General features: G+C 41.7%; 1 protein-coding gene across 11 annotated transcripts in view; it reads right to left on the bottom strand.

Moving 5' to 3' along the window:
* Positions 1-18,184, bottom strand: part of LOC126284608 (rabphilin-3A-like) — a 971,947-nt gene that overhangs the window by 875,765 nt on the left and 77,998 nt on the right. The window contains exon 1 of one of the 11 annotated variants that reach the window (XM_049983665.1): positions 17,700-17,831. The exons of the other annotated variants lie outside the window; for them this stretch is intronic. The gene's annotated coding sequence lies outside the window, so the exon portion shown is untranslated. Of the gene's footprint in view, positions 1-17,699; positions 17,832-18,184 lie in introns of those variants that run through there. 11 annotated transcript variants of the gene reach the window in all.

Here is an 18,184-nt window from a genome sequence, read left to right as displayed (position 1 = left end):
TATGAAACTCTAGTGCTTCATTTATGAAACAATGAATGAGCTGTTACATTTTAAACATAATAATTAGAAAAAACTAAAACTTTGTAGTTAATTACCTAATTTTACTACAGTTTTCAATAGACTTGGAAAATTCTAGAGGTTCATCCACTTGTAAATTTGGTTTGTATGCTGTGCAAAATTCATCGAAGAATCCTAGAGCAACAAATGCAGCCAAAAAATGATGAAACTTCACATGTACAAAAATTTATTTTTTGACCTTCCAGTGCTATGAGAGTGAACCCTGAATCCTTCCTGGTCATGTTGACAAACTTTCATGAACTTATTCGTAAAAGTATAGACAGTGGAAATTAAAATGTCCTCTGCTGCCTCTCCTTCTCAAAGTCGCCTCGTTTGACTTATTAGGTCCTTGATGTGGGAGTGTGCAATTTATATCTTGGTAGCCCAAGAACGAGTGAAAAAAGCTGTCTTGTTACTAACAAAGTAGTTGTCACATAATTACAGTAAATGCTATATAAACACTCCATGTTTTCATTTAGTGCATAACACACTGACTCTCATAACTATTTAAAGCTACGTTAGCGAATAGCTCTTGGTGTCCAAGGTAAAAAAAAAAATTCTTTGAAACAATTATTGCCAGCCGGAGCGGCCGAGCGGTTCATGGCGCTACAGTCTGAAACCGCGCGACCGCTATGGTCGCAGGTTCGAATCCTGCCTCGGGCATGGATGTGTGTGATGTCCTTAGGTTGGTTAGGTTTAAGGAGTTCTAAATTCTAGGGGACTGATGACCACAGCAGTTAAGTCCCACGGTGCTCAGAGCCATTTGACCCGTAACAATTATTCACTGGCTATAGTTACATTTAACTCCTTTAATTAACATCTAAAGGCAGCTCATGCAATACACAAACATAGAATAGTGGGAATGTTATGCAAGAAGTTAAAATCAACTGAAGCTCAGGATACGAATGCTGATTGATATTTTCTTTAATTCCTTCGTTATTCTATTAACCTGAAAATGTGTCGATAGTGGTTAAGTTCTGCATCAAACTTTATACAACGTAGTGATTCTTTGTAATTTAGTACAGTAAAATATTTGATCAAAAAGTAGTACAGTGCTGCCCTAGCAATGTACAGACCTCGGGCTAAAATCTGGGTCAATTCAACTTTGTTTTTCAATTACCTCTTTCTGTAATCGTATTGATGATTTTATAACGTGAAAAAAGTGGTTTGTTTCTTTGTGACGTATGTTTGTAGTAAAATGTCCGGTTTACGGGCCGCACATTTTTTATTTATGGATAGATTTTTAATGCCTATTTATAGTCATTCACAGGCCAAATGACTAGTTATGGAAAACGAAGGCGAAGCAATATAAATCTGAAAATTGGAATGTTTAGCATGTAAAAAGTGGATAATCAGTAACACGCATTATTACTTCTGAGTCAGTGTAAAATTTGTAAATGTATCGTTCTAGGAACTCTTCTACCGTGAAATAGTTTTTATAATTTTTTATGTTTTAAATTTTCTAAATGTCAGTGCAAAAATGCCTTTCTGTTTTTCCCCAGAGTGGAAGTTATTAGGTACAGATTGAAGAAATGCTATGCGGAGGCGAAAAAATATATTCAAAGTTTATATGCTACATACTTCAATGTAGAATACCCCAGCAATGAAAACAGAAATGGTTTCAGAACGCATTTGATAATACGATACAAAAGAAACTTTATTTTGTCGATACACATTATTTACAGGGCGTCTAGAAAATTACAATAAATTGATAGTATTTCATATTCTTGTTGTTCATCCGACGTTCACACTGCTACATACCAAATTGCTCAATTAATCTGTAGACACAGTGGACCGGTACTCGCATTAGCCACGTACCAAGCAACCAGCTACAGGTGATGTTCTAGTCATAGTTGTCAGATTGATGTCTTATTACAGCTGACAGGTGACTGAATTTTACGACGCTACGATAACTGATTGTACATTCCGTGCTCATCCTGATAAAAATATAGCGGCCGTCAGAGAACTGTCTATTCTCGCTGTACACCGTAGACGCCTGTATCTAGCCTAAATCAATGTAGCAAGAAAGAATTTTATTGAAATGTGTCTACTTTTCTTCAATCTATGCTTCCAAGTACTTCTTACTTCCTCACCCGCCGATCGAACCTTCGTTGCACAGTTAGGAAAGCGGGTTTCGCAATCTTGACCGAGAAAAGCAGCATCCCTCAGTGAAGGACAGTGGAAATAGCCCGTTACGTAATACTATTCCTTAAGTATTTAATATATAACATTAACAGCAGCAGTACGATTACTCTACCCTGTGGCACAACTAAAACAAAATACTACTTCAGTGTCCGTAGATGAATCCAGGACAATGTGCTGCGTCCTGCCCACCAAGAATTTTTCGATTCAATCGCATGTATCCCACAGGTACTTATTTTATAAACAGAAGGTGCCAGTGTAGTATAGCGTCAAACGATTTCCGAAAGTCTAGACCTCTCTACCTAGTACATTATTTGTTACGAATGCGAGTTCAGTTTCACATAAGAAATGTTTCCAGGACTCCTCCTGATTTCCACGGAAAAAATTATTTAGCTTCAGGTGAGTCATAATATTTGAACTAAGAACATATTCTAGGATTTTGCTAGAAACAGACTGCGCGCTCCGAGCTAGAGTATACCGTTTGAGAACATGGCGGAGCAAAGGTTTTCAGAGCTGCTCTCAGTGAAACCTAATCGACCGCAGGTGAGCCTGATCTGATAGTCAGTTCCCGGCCATATGGGCCGCCTCGGCATTCATCCATCACCGCTGTCAATGCTAACATCGGAAATCTAATGCACGGCGCATACGCTGACTGCAGTTCTTGATCGTCACCCTTCTTTAACCAACGAAGGCACAAGAGACACGAGACCGAGCAGACATCACGAGTAAGGTTTAAGGGACCTCTGAATAACTTTTTGGGTAGAGGAAGCATAAGGTATTGCTTTCTTCATTTCCTCCTCTTTTAATTGCACAGCGATAACTGAACGATTAACTTAAATTTTTTTGACAGGCGGGAAATCACCACAAGGAATGTATGGTTAGAGTAAGTTGAAAGAAAACTGATTTAAACCACTACGAAGGTTTTGAAAATTTCTGTCCTGATAGCGCCCATCCCTGCATTTGCCTACTCACTCCATGGTATCTGAAACACAGTTCGCTTCTGCAGAATTTGTTTCTTATTTGTGGTCACATTGACTTGCCTTCTTTCCTGCCTCAGTTGACGCTTTGGACATCACTCGAGGTGATGAGAAATAGTGAAAATAATTTACTGAGACGGACAGTTTTAACGTTCTACAAGCACAGCACATTAGGTATAATGCACGTATTGAGCAAGTCATTGATACCATTCTTTTACGCACATAAGCATATACCTGCACACCAAGCGTTCAATATTTCTGTCTGGGATGATTTTATGTATTTTTGCACTTGCTTAGCCTGGAGTGATTAGGTATCGGGATCTTTCTTATATCTAATCATCCTTTCTAAATAGCCAGTGCAATATATAGAGTGTGGACAAAATAATCAAGCAGTAGTGTACATCTTGTTAGAAGTTGGCCAACTGCGTACATGTAAATACTGCAACGCGGGTACAGTGCATAGTTGACGTGCAAAGTCTTGGAGGTTAACCTTTCAGTTTTTATACTCCTTGTTCTTCGAAATGGTTCAAATGGCTCTGAGCACTATGGGACTAAACATCTGAGGTCATCAGTCCCCTAGAACTTAGAACTACTTAAATCTAACTAAACTAAGGGTATCACATATATCCATGTCCGAGGCAGGAGTCGAACCTGCGACCTTAGCGGTCGCGCGGTTCCAGACTGAATCGCCCAGAACCGCTCGGCCACTCTGGCCGGCCTCCTTGTTCTGGGGCGGTTAACGCAAGCGATTGGCTGAAATGTGTGATCTCTCGGGTAATTATAGAATGAAGAAAAGAAGGACCACAATGCATTGCAAAACCACACCGTCCACATGACGCCCTCCAATATCCATTAATATTCCTGCACGGAGAGGACGGATATTACCTCGAAGTGAAACAAATTAGACCTGAAACAGGCGTAGAAAGAAACAAGAAAGTCACTTAACAGGATATCTATGCTTACCACTTAACAAAGAAAATGAAACATACAATCACATTCTCAGCACTGCCCGCTTATTCCAACAATTTCTGGTAGATATACTTGCAAAAATAGAAGCGGAACGGATGCTTTACATAGGAGTGAATGAGAAGAAACAACTCACGGAAGAACACAAAAATATTCAAATATGTGTGAATTCCTAAGCGACCAAACTACTAAGGTCATCGGTCCCTAGACTTAGACACTACTTCAACTAACATATGCTTAGAACAACACACACACCTATGTCCGAGACAGGACTCGAACCTCCAGCGGGAGGGGCTGCGCAATCCGTGACATGGCGCCCTAAACAACGCGGCCACCGTGCACGCCCGGAAGAATACATCCACGATCGAGAAGCAGCCGTAAATGACGGAAACATTGACGACGTTGGAAAAATGGTAATCTTACCCTCGTCATACATAGGAAGTCTGAGACACATCCACGAATACATTCTAGGTGGTATGACCTGCATAAGAAAATATGGATGACCTGGCCTCTACATAACGTTAACATGCAGCTCGCCGTGGCCAGAAATCAAACAACAACTAACATACGAACATTAAAATCACTCGAAGTCATGGACAGATCATTAAAAGGCTTGCGAGGGAACTCTGACGCGATGGGAAGAGCTCTACAGGAGATTTTAGATTAACACTTCCAGTTATCCCCAAGTCATCACCAGCTGACGAGATCAGTGTAGGCTTTGGAATAAATTACTTCTCTGGCCACGCATACAAATACTGCGACTAACAAAAAATATGAGAGTTGAACTATAGAAACACGATACAACAGCATATTTTGCTCAACGACTTTTACAAATAGGTGAAGCTACACCTCGTACAGATCAGACGATCGGCCTCATTAAAATCAACACTGATTTCTGCAACATAGCCACTACGAACTGATCGACCAAATTTATCCAAACATTGTTCACAACTATACCAATTACGACTAGCTCGTTGAAAAAGTAATTTTGACAACAAGAAATAATACTGTCGACGATATCTACTTTACAATTCAAAACAAAATTTCCGGTTTAGAGAGAGAATATAAATCAATCTACACGACGGTAAACGTTGAAGAAAGTTTACATTTCTCTGCATATTTTCTAAACTCTTTGCACGTACCAGGAATGATATTCCACAGATTTCGACTTAAAATTGAAAATCCGACCACAATAGTCAGAAATTTAAACGCATCAAAACTATGCACTAGAACAAAGATGATCGTCAAACAGCTATCGAGTAACGTTATGAAAACCTAACTTATGACTGGAAATAACAAACGACACACTTTATTTATTCCCTGAATACTAATGATCTCTAATGAACTGCCATTCCAGTTTAAAAGACTGCAATTTCCAATAACATAGAGTACAGTTTAATGATTAGCCAAGCTCAGGGATAAACGTCTAAACACTGCGCCATCAACCTCAAAGACTCCAGCTTCTCTCTCGGTCGACTATATGTGGCTCACTCTCCAGTACGAAATTCGAAAACTTTGTGCATATGTACTCCAGATAACAAAGTGAAAAAAGTATTTGATAAACAAGTATTGTAAACAGTTTGAATATACGAGGGCTATCCACAAAGTACATTACGTTTTCGTTTGCGTCCGGTAGGGCCGGGGCTAGCGCGGCCGTCTTGATGTCATGGCATTCTGCCGCTCAGTCGGCATCCTGCCGTGCTAGTGAGAGGTTCGTGCTGTACTCCGTTGAGTTACTGTGACAGTGTGAAATGTCAGCGTTAATTGAAAATGCCGCCAAGTGTGAAGTGCGTGCTGTAACAAGGTTTCTGACTGCAAAACGCTGTACACCGATAGAAATCCATCGGCAGCTTTGTGAAGTGTATGGGGACAACATAATCACTGAAGGTGGAGTGCGTCAATGGGTCATAAAATTTAAAAATGGCTGAACTAACGTTCATGACGAAGAGCGAAGTGGGAGACCCAGCATAGTGACTGCCGAACTTGTCGATAAAGTCGATGCCGCCGTCCGTGAAAACCGTAATTTCACAATAACGGAACTCTCTATGAGTTTTCCACAAATTTCACGAAGTTTGTTGCACGAAATCATTACCGAAAAGCTTGGTTACCACAAGCTTTTTGCAAGATAGATACCAAAAATCTTGGCACAGATCCAGAAAAATTAGCGAATGGCTGCAGTGTTAAAGTTTTTTGACGCTTACGAGAAAGATGGCGACTCATTACTCGATCGCATCGTTACTGGTAACGAAACATGGGTTAAGCATGTGAACTGCGAGACAAAATTGCAGTCAGTGCAGTGGGGGCACACAAATTCCCCCCAGAATCGCAAGAAATGCATGCAGACCATGTCGGCAAGAAAGGTGATGGCGACTGTCTTTTGGGACAGAAAAGGTGTGATTTTTGTGGATTTCCTGGAAAGAGGCACTACAATAAACTCTCAAAGGTATTGCCAAACTCTGCACAACCTCAGAAGAGCAATACAAAACAAGCGCAGGGGAGAGTTGGGCTCAAAGATCTTGCTGAATCATGACAACGCCCGGGCCCACACGGCAAATGCCACTCGTGAAGTTCTCGAATCTTTTAAGTCGGAGTTGTTTCCTCATCCGCCGTACAGTCCCGACCTGGCACCGAGCGACTTCCACTTATTCCCAGCAATGAAGACGTGGTTGGCTATGCAGCGTTTTGATGACGACGTACAGCTTCCAGAAGAGGTAACCTCGTGGTTGAAGGCGCAGGCGGCCGAAATTTACGACGAAGGAATTTCCAAGCTCGTCCATCGCTAAGATAGTGCCTTAATTTAAATGACAACTATGTAGAAAAGTAGTATTTAGGTGTGGCTTTCATCTGTATATAATAAAACAATTTCCAATACTTTATTTATTTTTAATTCCAAAACGTAATGTACTTTGTGGATAGCCCTCATGTAAGTTATTTTTCACCTTTTATACCTTGACGTTCGTCTTTTTATTACAGCTACAACACAATCTCATTTCTACTTCCTGAGAGATGCCGGGTACTCTGGCTAATTTAATAATAACCATTAATCAACTTCCACATAGAATTAGTTAATGGTAGGCATAACCATCACATCCCCAATCGCAAAATTTCGAACTGTTCTATATCATGTTCTATACGGTTGCAGTTAAACCACACATGGAACGAGAAACATATATAAAACTTAGTTTTTTCAACTATATTACTACTGTCTTAAAAATTCAAACGTAGAAGAGGGCAAGCAGCAAAGAGAATTTTTCCTGTTTTTTTTTTTCTTAAAGATAATAAAAGAAGCTCACTGACGACGCTGAAATTTCAGCGAAACATATCTGGGAAAAGAAGGAAAAATTGTGTTTTACTCAAGGCGGACCCTCTCAAAAAGCAAACCAATAAGCATTAATTTTATACGACTAAACCACTATTTTTACTAATCCGGGATGTTTCCATCCCTCGTAACGCGAGAACTTCTTATCCTGAAGAAAAAAAGAAATATTTCCTTTCGTTGTGGAAAGTGTATCGCAATTTAATTTATACTGAGAAAATTTTCTCAAGAATCCGCGATTTTAGAATGATTCAAGAAAAATATAAATAAGTGTCTTTTGAACGCCCCTCGCCGCACCCACTCCCATACTCACGCCTTACCGGTGGAATTTTGTAGTATGCTGATCATGATACACTCCCCTATCACTGTACAAATATTTGCGATTACTCCTTTTTTCCGGAATTCTCCTTCGTTGAAAGGACTAATAAGGCCAGGAAGTAGAAAAGGAGTTATACATTCGTTAAACCAAAGTACCAGTTATTTGCACTTTTTTTCTGAGGTCCTTTGTACTTCGAGTTACCGAAGCTGGCTTTTAACAATGAATATGGGGCGTCACGACACTACCTTTAAGACGAAATAGTTACAGTGACGTTATCATTTCAGATGAAAGAACGAACTAACGTTGATGGTGCACTTTTATTTTTTATCCTCAAGGACTAATGAAAACGGATATCATCTTCTTAAGTGTGCTACCATCAGCTTGGTTAGCAGCAGATCGCTATACATTTCCGTCTTAGGCCATGCTCTTGACCGCGGTCTACCTGGTGCAGCTGGTGTCCTCCATTCACCTCACTGACGTATTCTAGTGTCTTTTGTGTCCTTGCCTTCTACTGCCCTTTTAGTGAAGTTTTTAGTGATACCATTGTGTATCATCAGATGACACACCCTTCTCTGTTGGATAAGCTTAAAGACACACGGGTCCTCTTCATCCACAGTATGGAGCACCTCTTCATTTTAACACTCTGTCTACCCAGGAACTCTTGAGCGTTCTGCGGTTGTAGCACGTTTCAAAGGCTACCATTTTGTGTTTTTCTGTTTCTCCGAGCGTCCGCTTTTCAATTTGGTACAGAACGCACTTTCTTGACAAGTTCGTCTTTGCTGCTGGATGTGAAAATGGTTCCTCTCTTGCTAAAAACAGATTTTGCATGGTGGATCTGGCTTGCAACATCCTTCCATATCTCCCGTCTGAAATAATTTTACTCCATAGGTAGGCGAAGGATGCGAGTGTCTCCAGACGCTCATTGAGCAACGGTGTTTTGTCTAATCAATATCTGTTATAAAAATAAGTGCAAAACGTGCTTTCCGGTAAAACTCAGAAACGAGTCCCGGTATTATCAAGGAAATTAAATGATGTGGTAGCACTCTTTACCCCATTCGTGAAGGATGTTCCCGTTTGTAAATGAAGCGCGTACTTTCGAAGGGCTGGAAAGTTTCACCCTCTAGAAATTTCGAGAAAATTCCAGAATGTTCGAGAGTGTTCGAGTCCGTTCCAGAACATTCGAGAGTATCCGAGAGCATTCCATAATATTGGAGAATATTCCGGAGTATTCCACAATGACCCTCGATGTTTTCGAATGTTTGACAATAATATATAGCATTTGGGAAGATTCCAGAATGTTCGGGAACATCCCAGCTCAATGTGGAACACTGTGGAGCATTCTAAGCCTTTCCTGTATGTTCCGGGATTCGGCATTGTTGGGGCTACCCGTTTGTAGGTTTATAAAAGCGAGACGTTTGTTCGAAAGTCAGTTTCTTATCAGTGACGAAGGGACGAACCGATAAAATAGTGAATTGTGAGTAGTCACAGTGGTACAGTGAATGAATATAGATCGAAAATAAAACGTGAAAATTGTGTAAAGTGTACTTAGTCTACTTGTTAGTAAGAAGATGATTTAATTGATGTTTTAGAAAATGCCCAAAGGTAAAACAGGACAGCTTGCCCGTTCAGAAGCAAAACGGCGAAAACAAGAACAGCGAATAAACGGAACAGCCCAAGAGCGCGAAGTACATTTAAGTTCCCAATGAAAGAGAATGAGCACAATGAAACGCAGAGAAACGGATTGAAGAATGAAGAATTCCGAAAATGTAGTGCAGTAAATGAATAAAAGTAAACAGTGAAGTGTGAGCAGTAAAGAATATAACAAACACAAACAAGGCGTAATCTGAAAACGTATGCCAATTTTACAACGCGAGGAAATTCAGTAGAGGAACACCAGGAAAAATTCTAACTGGAAGCATCTCCGCATGACCGGGGAAACTCCAGAATCAAAATACAGTACTGGCCATTAAAATTGCTATACCACGAAGATGACGTGCTACAGACGCGAAATTTAACCGACAGGCAGACGATGCTGTGATATACAAATGATTAGCTTTTCAGAGTATTCACACAAGATTGGCGCCGGTGGCGACACCTACAATGTGCTGACATGAGGAAAGTTTCCATCCGATTTCTTAAACACAAACAGCAGTTGACCAGCGTTGCCTGGTGAAACGTAGTTGTGATGCCTCGTGTAAGGAGAAGAATTGCGTACCATCACGTTTCCGACTTTGATAAAGGTCGCATTGTAGCCTATCGCGATTGCTGTTTATCGTATCGCGGCATTGCTGCTCGCGTTGGTGAGATCCAATTATTATTACCACAATATGGAATCGGTAGGTTCAGGAGGGTAATACGGAAGGGTAATACCGAACGCCGTGGATCCCAACGGCCTCGTATCACTAGCAGTCTAGATGACAGGTCTCTTATGCGCATGGCTGTAACGTATCATGCAGCCACGTCTCGATCCCTGAGTCAACAAATGGGGACGTTTACAAGACAACAACAATCTGCAGGAACAGTTCGACGCCGTTTGTAGCAGCATGTACTATCAGCTCCGAGACCATGGCTGCGATTACCCTTGACGCTGCATCACAGACAGGAGCGCCTGCGAGGGTGTACTCAACGACGAACCTGGGTACACGAATGGCAAAACGCCATTTTTTCGGATGAATCTAGGTTCTGGTTACAGCATCATGATGGTCGTATCCGTGTTTGGCAACATCGCGGTGAACGCACATTGGAAGCGTACATTCGTCATCGCCGTACTTGCGTATCACCCAGCGTGATGGTATGGGGTGCCATTGGTTACACGTTTCGGTCACCTCTTGTTCGCATTGATAGCGCTTTGAACAGTGGACGCTACATTTCAGATATTTTACGACACGTGGCTTTGGCCTTTTATTCGATCCCTGCGAAACCCTCGATTTCAGCAGGATAATGCACGACCGCATGTTGCAGGTCCTGTACGGGCCTTTCTGGATGTAGAAAATGTTCGACTGTTGGCCTGGCCAGCACATTCTCCAGAGCCGTCGCCAACTGAAAACGTCTGGTCAATGTTGGCCGAGCAACTGGCTCGTCACAATACGCCAGTCACTACTCTTCCAATACTGTCAAATGTTTTTTATTCCAGTCTTTGATCACTATATGAATTCTTTAGACGATGATCGGTTTCAGTCGCTAATGACCATCCTCAGATTTTTTTACACCATGTCCTAAAGTGATAAGGCCATAATGGCATCGTCACTACTCTTGATGAACTGTGGTATCGTGTTTAAGCTGCATGGCTGGCTGTACCTGTACACGCCATCCAAGCTCTGTGTGACTCAATGCCCAGGCGTATCAAGGCCGTTATTACGGACAGAGGTGGTTGTTCTTTGTAGTGATTTCTCAGGATCTATGCACCCAAATTGCGTGAAAATGTAACCACATGTCAGTTCTAGTAAAATATATTTCTCAATGAATACCCGTTTATCATCTGCATTTGTTCTTGGTGTAGCAATTTTAATGGCCAGCAGTGTACTTCCTTCCATACATAAAAGTGTACAACTCCTGCTTCTTTCGGTGTCACTTCGGTGAACACTAACAGAGATGAAATGGAGTGTGTTTTTTTTCATCCAAGGACAAAGTTATCACAACATGGGATCCTTACTATCACTACCATTACCAACGAAGGCCATAATCTTCTGCAAGTATATTTAACCGGAATGAAGAAAGAGAAAGCGATCAATGTTGCACAAATATTAATGGATTGAGACGAGAAGTAGTCAAATATATACAGAGGATCTTACGCAAATACAATGAACTTATTTATATACTCAAACAGCACTAGACCGAACGCTTTCTGATGACCGTAAAATTATTATTCGAGCTGACAAAAGACCGCCTGGAGAACACGAACTTCGATTAAATGCACTTCATATAGACGAAGTCGCCACTGTAATTGTGGACAATCAAGGGAAGCAGGGTACCTCAGCTAATGACCAATAAAACTTTTGTTTCAACACACTTAATTTTTATGTTGTGGAAGGGCTGAGGGTGTATATGGGCCATCATCGCTTCTAAGTGTTCCGCATCTTCAATTAACTGTGCGATGTCATCAGCAAATCTCTGCATTTCTGTTTCCTTACCAAGAGTTTTAATTACTCCTATAGCTCGTGGTTTCTCCCTCACTTCTTCTATTTCCCTGGGAATGTATACATTGAACAAGACGGGGGAGAGGAGAACTGTCGTTCATTCCTCATAGTAGTGGCTTCTTCTTGATGTTCTCCACATCTTATCACAGCCACTTGTTCTTCGTTACTTTCTGTCACTACTCTTCTCTCCTTATACTTTATAGCTCTCTCTCTCTCTCTCCCGCCCTCTCTCTCTCTCTCTCTCTCTCTCTCTCTCTCTCTCTCTCTCTCATGAAGCTGTAGCCAGTCTATGCTGTTAAATCTTTTTTCAATATCGACGAACGTGTCCTGAGTCTTCCTTGGTCTTTACTCAAGAATTACGCGTAAGTTGAGTATTACTTTCCGTGTACCAGCACCTCTTCTAAAGCTAAACTGGTCATCTGCCATCACTGCATCTACCCTGCTTTTTATCCACCTTAGAACCAGGGAGGTCAAGATCTCAGACGCGTGTGTTATCAAACTGATGGTCGTATAATGTTAGCAGCTGCCTGCAGATGCCATTTTTTAGTGTTAGCACTGCAATACTTTTTTATATTATTTTGGGAGCTCACATGTTTAGAATGCATACAGGGTGATTCGGAGATCGTGTTATGGACTTACAAGGACAATAGGAAGGGAAAATGTATGAATTTGTGAAAAGAGCCGTAGTCCAGAAACGACAGAGTCGAAAGATACAAGCGAAAACGTACTCACATTCTGCTTTATGTCAAACTAAGGGACCCGACCTTCGAACCCCGACATGCTGTTCGGAATTCCCTCTGAATATTCCCCAATACCATCAAAAATCTGACCTGATCATGGACTAGTAAAACCGAAAATTTTCAGTCTACAGTGCGGTAACAATGAATTCGATTTACCTGCTCAGGTTTCACAGGCTGTTATTTTTACAACGGTTGTTCAACAGTACCGGTACATGTTCACTGAGGAGACAAAAAACATGGGATACCTCATAATGTCGTGTCGGATATCCTATTGCCCAGCGTATTGCAGCAACTCGACGTGACATGGACTCAACAAGCTGGAAGTCCCCTCCGGAGATACTGAGCCATGCTGCCTTTATAGCCGTCCATAACTGCGACAGTGTTACCGGTGCAGTATTTTGTGCGCGTACTGACCTATCGATTATGTTCAATTCGTTCGAATCGTCCAGAACAATTGTGGCCCAGTGACATGGAGGATTGTCATCCCCAAAAAATCCATCGTTGTTGTTCGGGAACATAAAGTCCATGAATGATTGTAAATGGTCTTCAACTAGCTGAACATACGCATTTCCAGGACATCATCGATTCATTTGAACCAGAATGTCCAGTCCATATTACGTAAATACATCCCACACCAATGCGGAATCACCAGCAGCTTGCCTTGTTGACAATTTGGGTCCACGTTCGAACCGTACCATCAGCTCTTACCAATTGAAATCGGGACTCATCTGACTAGGCCGCGGCTACCTAGTCGCCTGGGGTCCAAGCGATATGGTCACGAGCCCAGGAAACTCTGCAGGCGACGTCGTGCTCTTGGAAATGGCACTCGCATCGATCGTTTGCCGCCATTGCCAATCTACGCCAAATTCTGCCGCTCTGTCCTAACAGATACATTCTTAGTACGTCCCACATTGATTTCTGGCGTCATTTCACTCAGTACTGCTTGTCTGTTAGCACTGACAACTTTCCGCGAACGCCACAGCTCTCGGTCGTTAAATGAAGGCCGTCCGCCACTGCACGGTGAGGGATAAAGTGTGAAATTTGCTATTCTTGGCACCCTCTTGACACTGTGGATCTCTGAATATTCAATTACATAACGATTTTCGAAATGGAATGTTCCATTCGTCTAGCTCCGTCTGCCATTCCGCGTTCAACGTCTGTTAATTCCCATCGTGCGGCCATAATCACGTCGGTAACAGATACCCATACATACACACATTATATATATCCCTTGACCTTTTGTTACCATAGTGTATTCCACTGTCAATATCAGAACGATTTTCGCTTATACCTTTCGGCTTGGTAATTCCCAGACGATTGTCCCTTACCTCAAATTGACACATTTACCGTTATCCGTCATCTCTGAAAATCTGTAACATCATCACGTAATCGCGCTGTATATATCGATATAAGGCAAGAAATGTTCAGTACGAAAAATGAAGTAGTAAACATGCTGCTGATGGTGTTAAATTTGGTGTCTTGCAAAAAAAAAAAAAAAAAAAAAAAAAAAAAAAAAAAAAAAAAAAAAAAATATTGACTGGATGCTGAATGCATAGTGGAGATACGCTACCCCAGTTTCCGTTTTCCGTTACGAGCGTTTTCCTGACTACAGTCCTGTGAGATCAATATTGTGCCCGTGGTGGGGATGCGGAGGGGCGGCGTCAGTCTGTCGGATTGGCGTGGGTGGCGCCGCGCGCCGCAGGCTGCAACAGGTGTGTACGCGGCGCCGCGCTTGGCGCCTCTATTGTCAGCAGCACAGAACAGAACAGAAAGGCAGCTGCTGCACTTACCGCCCGCCCACACAATGGAGGCACCATGCCCCGCTCTCGTTTCATGTGCTTTCAGCGGGCGTCTCAGAACGATAGCACTCGCTGCCAGCCAATTCCTGCGAGTGCCTTAAGGTCTTCACATGTAGAGTGCTTCCCTCCTTCCTCCCCACTTGTGCCTTTTCCACCATTTGTCCCCTTATTAACAGCACAGACGTTTATCGCGGTGTCCTCGGCACACAAGGGCATGTTTTTCAGTACCGCTAGGAACTTCAAACCTTTTTACACGGGAGCGCCAAAGAAACTGGAATAGGCATGCGTATTCAAATACAGAGATATGTAAACAGGAAAAATACGGCGCATACGTTAGACAACAAGTCTCTGGCACAGTTGTTAGATCGGTTACGGCTGCTACGATAGCAGGTTATCAAGATTTAAGTGAGATTGAACGTGGAGTTATAGTCGGCGCACGAGATATGGGACACAGTATCTCCGAGGTAGCAATGACGAAGGGATTTTCCCGTACGACCATTTCACGAGTGTACCGGTAAAACATCAAATCTCCGACATCGCTGCGGCCGGAAAAAGATACTGCAAGAACGTGACCAACGACGACTGGAGAGAATCGTTTAACGTGACAGAAGTGGTACCCTTCCGCAAATTGCTGCAGATTTCGATACTGGTCCATCGAAATCAGCGTGCGAACCATCCAACATCATAGATATGGGCTTTCTGAGCCAAAGGCCCACTCACGTGCCCTTGATGACTGCACGACACAAAGCCTTAAGCCTCGCGTGGGCCCGTCAACGCCGACCTTGAACTGTTGATGACTGGAAGCATGTTGTCCAGTCAGCCGAGTCTCGTTTAAAAATGTACCGAACAGATGGAGTCGTACTGGTGTGGAGACTATGATTAAGGCTCTGTAATTGTGTACGATGTATGTAGTTGGAGTGACATGGGACCCCTGATATGTCTATATACGATTGTGACAGGTGACATGTACGTAAGCATCCTATCTGAACACCTGCATCCACTCATGTCCATTCTGCATTCTGACGGACTTGGGAAATTGGGAAATTCCAGCAGGACAATGCGACACCCCTCACGTCCAGAATTGTTACACAGTGGCTCCAGGAACACTCTTCTGAGTTAAAACACTTCCGCTGGTCACCAAATTCCTCGGTCATGGACATTATTGAGCATATCTGGGATGCCTTGATACGTCCTGTTCAGAAGAGATCCCCACCCGCTAGTACTCTTATGGATTTATGGACAGTCCTGCAGGATCCATAATGTCATTTCCCTCCAGCACTAATTCACATATTAGTCGAGTCCATGCCACGTCATGTTGTGGCACTTCTGCGTGCTCGCGTGGGCCCTACACGATATTAGGCAGATGTACCAATTTCTTTGGCTACAGTGCAATATTACAAGGCCCTCAATCAGGTGTAAATCCAAAAATCAGACTATCCATACTTCTTATATCTGAAGCTACTATTGCAATTTTATAGCTACAGAAGCTGGTATTTGACATTTGCTGAAGTAATTAAAACTGACGATGAGAGTTACATTAAACAGATATGTATCTTTAATATTTTCTGTGTCAACTGTTCTGCAGTCTCAACAAATTACATAAAATGCATACTCATTATGATTACATGGGGCTTCCAAAGTCGGATATCGTAAAACGCTTTCACAATACGATTTCTGATCGGTCATGTAAACAGTGCAAAATCGATTCTGTAAATTCGATTGTAGTTACCGATTTTCCCCTTCCACAACTGATTTTCTTTCATATGTAGACACACAACCGCTCTTAAAACGTGCTTGGGTTGCAGTTTCCAAACATTCTGCTGATGTTCTCGGAGTGACTTGACCTATTGTGCAATGAAGGAGAATCAGAAATATTAGACTGAGCGTGAAGCTGTCTACCTCTAATATTTAAGAGAAGAAAAATACCACTTCCGCTGACAATATTAGAAACTGAAACAGTTGTTTTCCAGACGCCATACTTAAATGGGCTACGAAATTCGCTTTGGATCCTAAACACGTTAACAAGGCAACGAAAAACGGTGTCCGACATTCGTTTTACGTCCTCTTGTCGCATGTGAACGTAGTCACTGTTGTAACAGTAATCTACTGGAACTGTTTCTTTTATACTTCATTTACCGGTACTGGGTTCGATTAATAGCAGTACCTAGATACAATAAAGCTGTTGTACAGTACATGTAATTTTTGTGAATGTATGTATGATATCTACTTACGTTATAAGATTTAAAATATCAGTTTTCAGTTATGAGCGGTTTTTGTTTTGTCATACTATTGCAAGCTTCATACAACATCCATTTATACGTCAAAGATATTATTCGTTATTAAATTATTGTCTTTTGTGAAAAACGAATAGAGCGTATGTGAAATTTAGGATTGTCTTTTATTCTGAACTGCCTATTACCAATACAAGTTTTGTCAAAATTCTTAGTATAATGTTTGTTTGTAAGTTCTCTTTGATCTTTGGAGTTTTCGCTGAATGTGTGTACATTTATGTTTTCTTTGAGATGTTCATGTAGGTTCCTTTTTCGGCTCTATGAAGAATATCTTTAAGAAGTTAATGCTCTTTTAAATAATATCTCATAATGGTAGTAAGATGTGCCATCAAGGCGGCCATTAATGAATAAAGTGTCACAAATGATAACGAATTTATTCATAGCCCTTATGTGTTCAATTGACTAATTTTTTTATCATGTACTACTTATTTACTACTCACACGGGGTGGAAAAATAGTATGAACACCTACCATACACACAATACTTATTTATTAACTAGCTGGGGTAACCGGTTTCGCTCAGAGAGTTGATATGAGGTTGTGTGGTAGCTAGAATAAAATGATAGCTTCAAAGCGTAAGAGATAAATTTTTTTATTGAAAACATAGTGCATTTACAGTCCTTCTTTACAATCAATATTCTTCATTCTGTTATCCGGGGTACATACGTACAAATTTTTCGAATTCCCTACTCGAAAGCAGCTATGTATAGTTGACGGTGAGAGAAGCAGGAGTCTTTTGGGGTTGATGCCGCATATTTTAAAGTTTATCCCTGTGCTTTGTTAACTGTAAAACTGTACGCTGATCTGATTGCAAATTGCAGTCTTTTAAATTGGAATAGCAGTTCATTAGACGTCAGTAGCTTTCTGGGAGTAAATACGAGGGTTGGTACTTTAATAGTGGCAACTATTTATTTACAGCTCGTACAAAATATATACGTATTTCAAAGTTTTACTGACCTTCAAAGTAGTCACCAGCATTCCATATAACTCGTTACCAGCCTTGTGGAAGTCGTAGGATACTCTTAGCAGTGCCAGTTGTGTTGACAGTTCGAGCGGCGCGGTCTATTGCCCGACGAATTTGTAGCAGTTCTGAAACGAATGCCGTGAATTGTTTCCTTTAGAAATCGAGTTGAAGTCACGAGGGCTTAACTCATGGGAATGCAATAGGTGGTATAGCACTTAGCAGCCCCATCAGTCAAACAAATCAGTAACTGCTTGCACTGTACGTGCTTGAGCATTGTCCTGCAAAATGATGGTCAGGTCATGCAGGAAGTGTCATCACTTCCGTCTCTCAGCTGGTCGTAGGTTGTATCCCACAAAGAGACAGAGACAGAGCAGTGGCACGTTGGGTAAAAGCCTTCAACGATGGTCGGCAAACTGTGGCAGACACGCTCTGGCAGCTAGTTCCAGCGTCTGTGGAGGAGACGTGCACGCTGTTGCCG

The sequence above is a fragment of the Schistocerca gregaria genome, chromosome 8 (assembly GCF_023897955.1).
Source record: "Schistocerca gregaria isolate iqSchGreg1 chromosome 8, iqSchGreg1.2, whole genome shotgun sequence".
NCBI lineage: Eukaryota > Metazoa > Arthropoda > Insecta > Orthoptera > Acrididae > Schistocerca > Schistocerca gregaria.
Note: the sequence above shows the minus strand (reverse complement) of the source record. Positions and strands in the feature narration are given on the sequence as shown.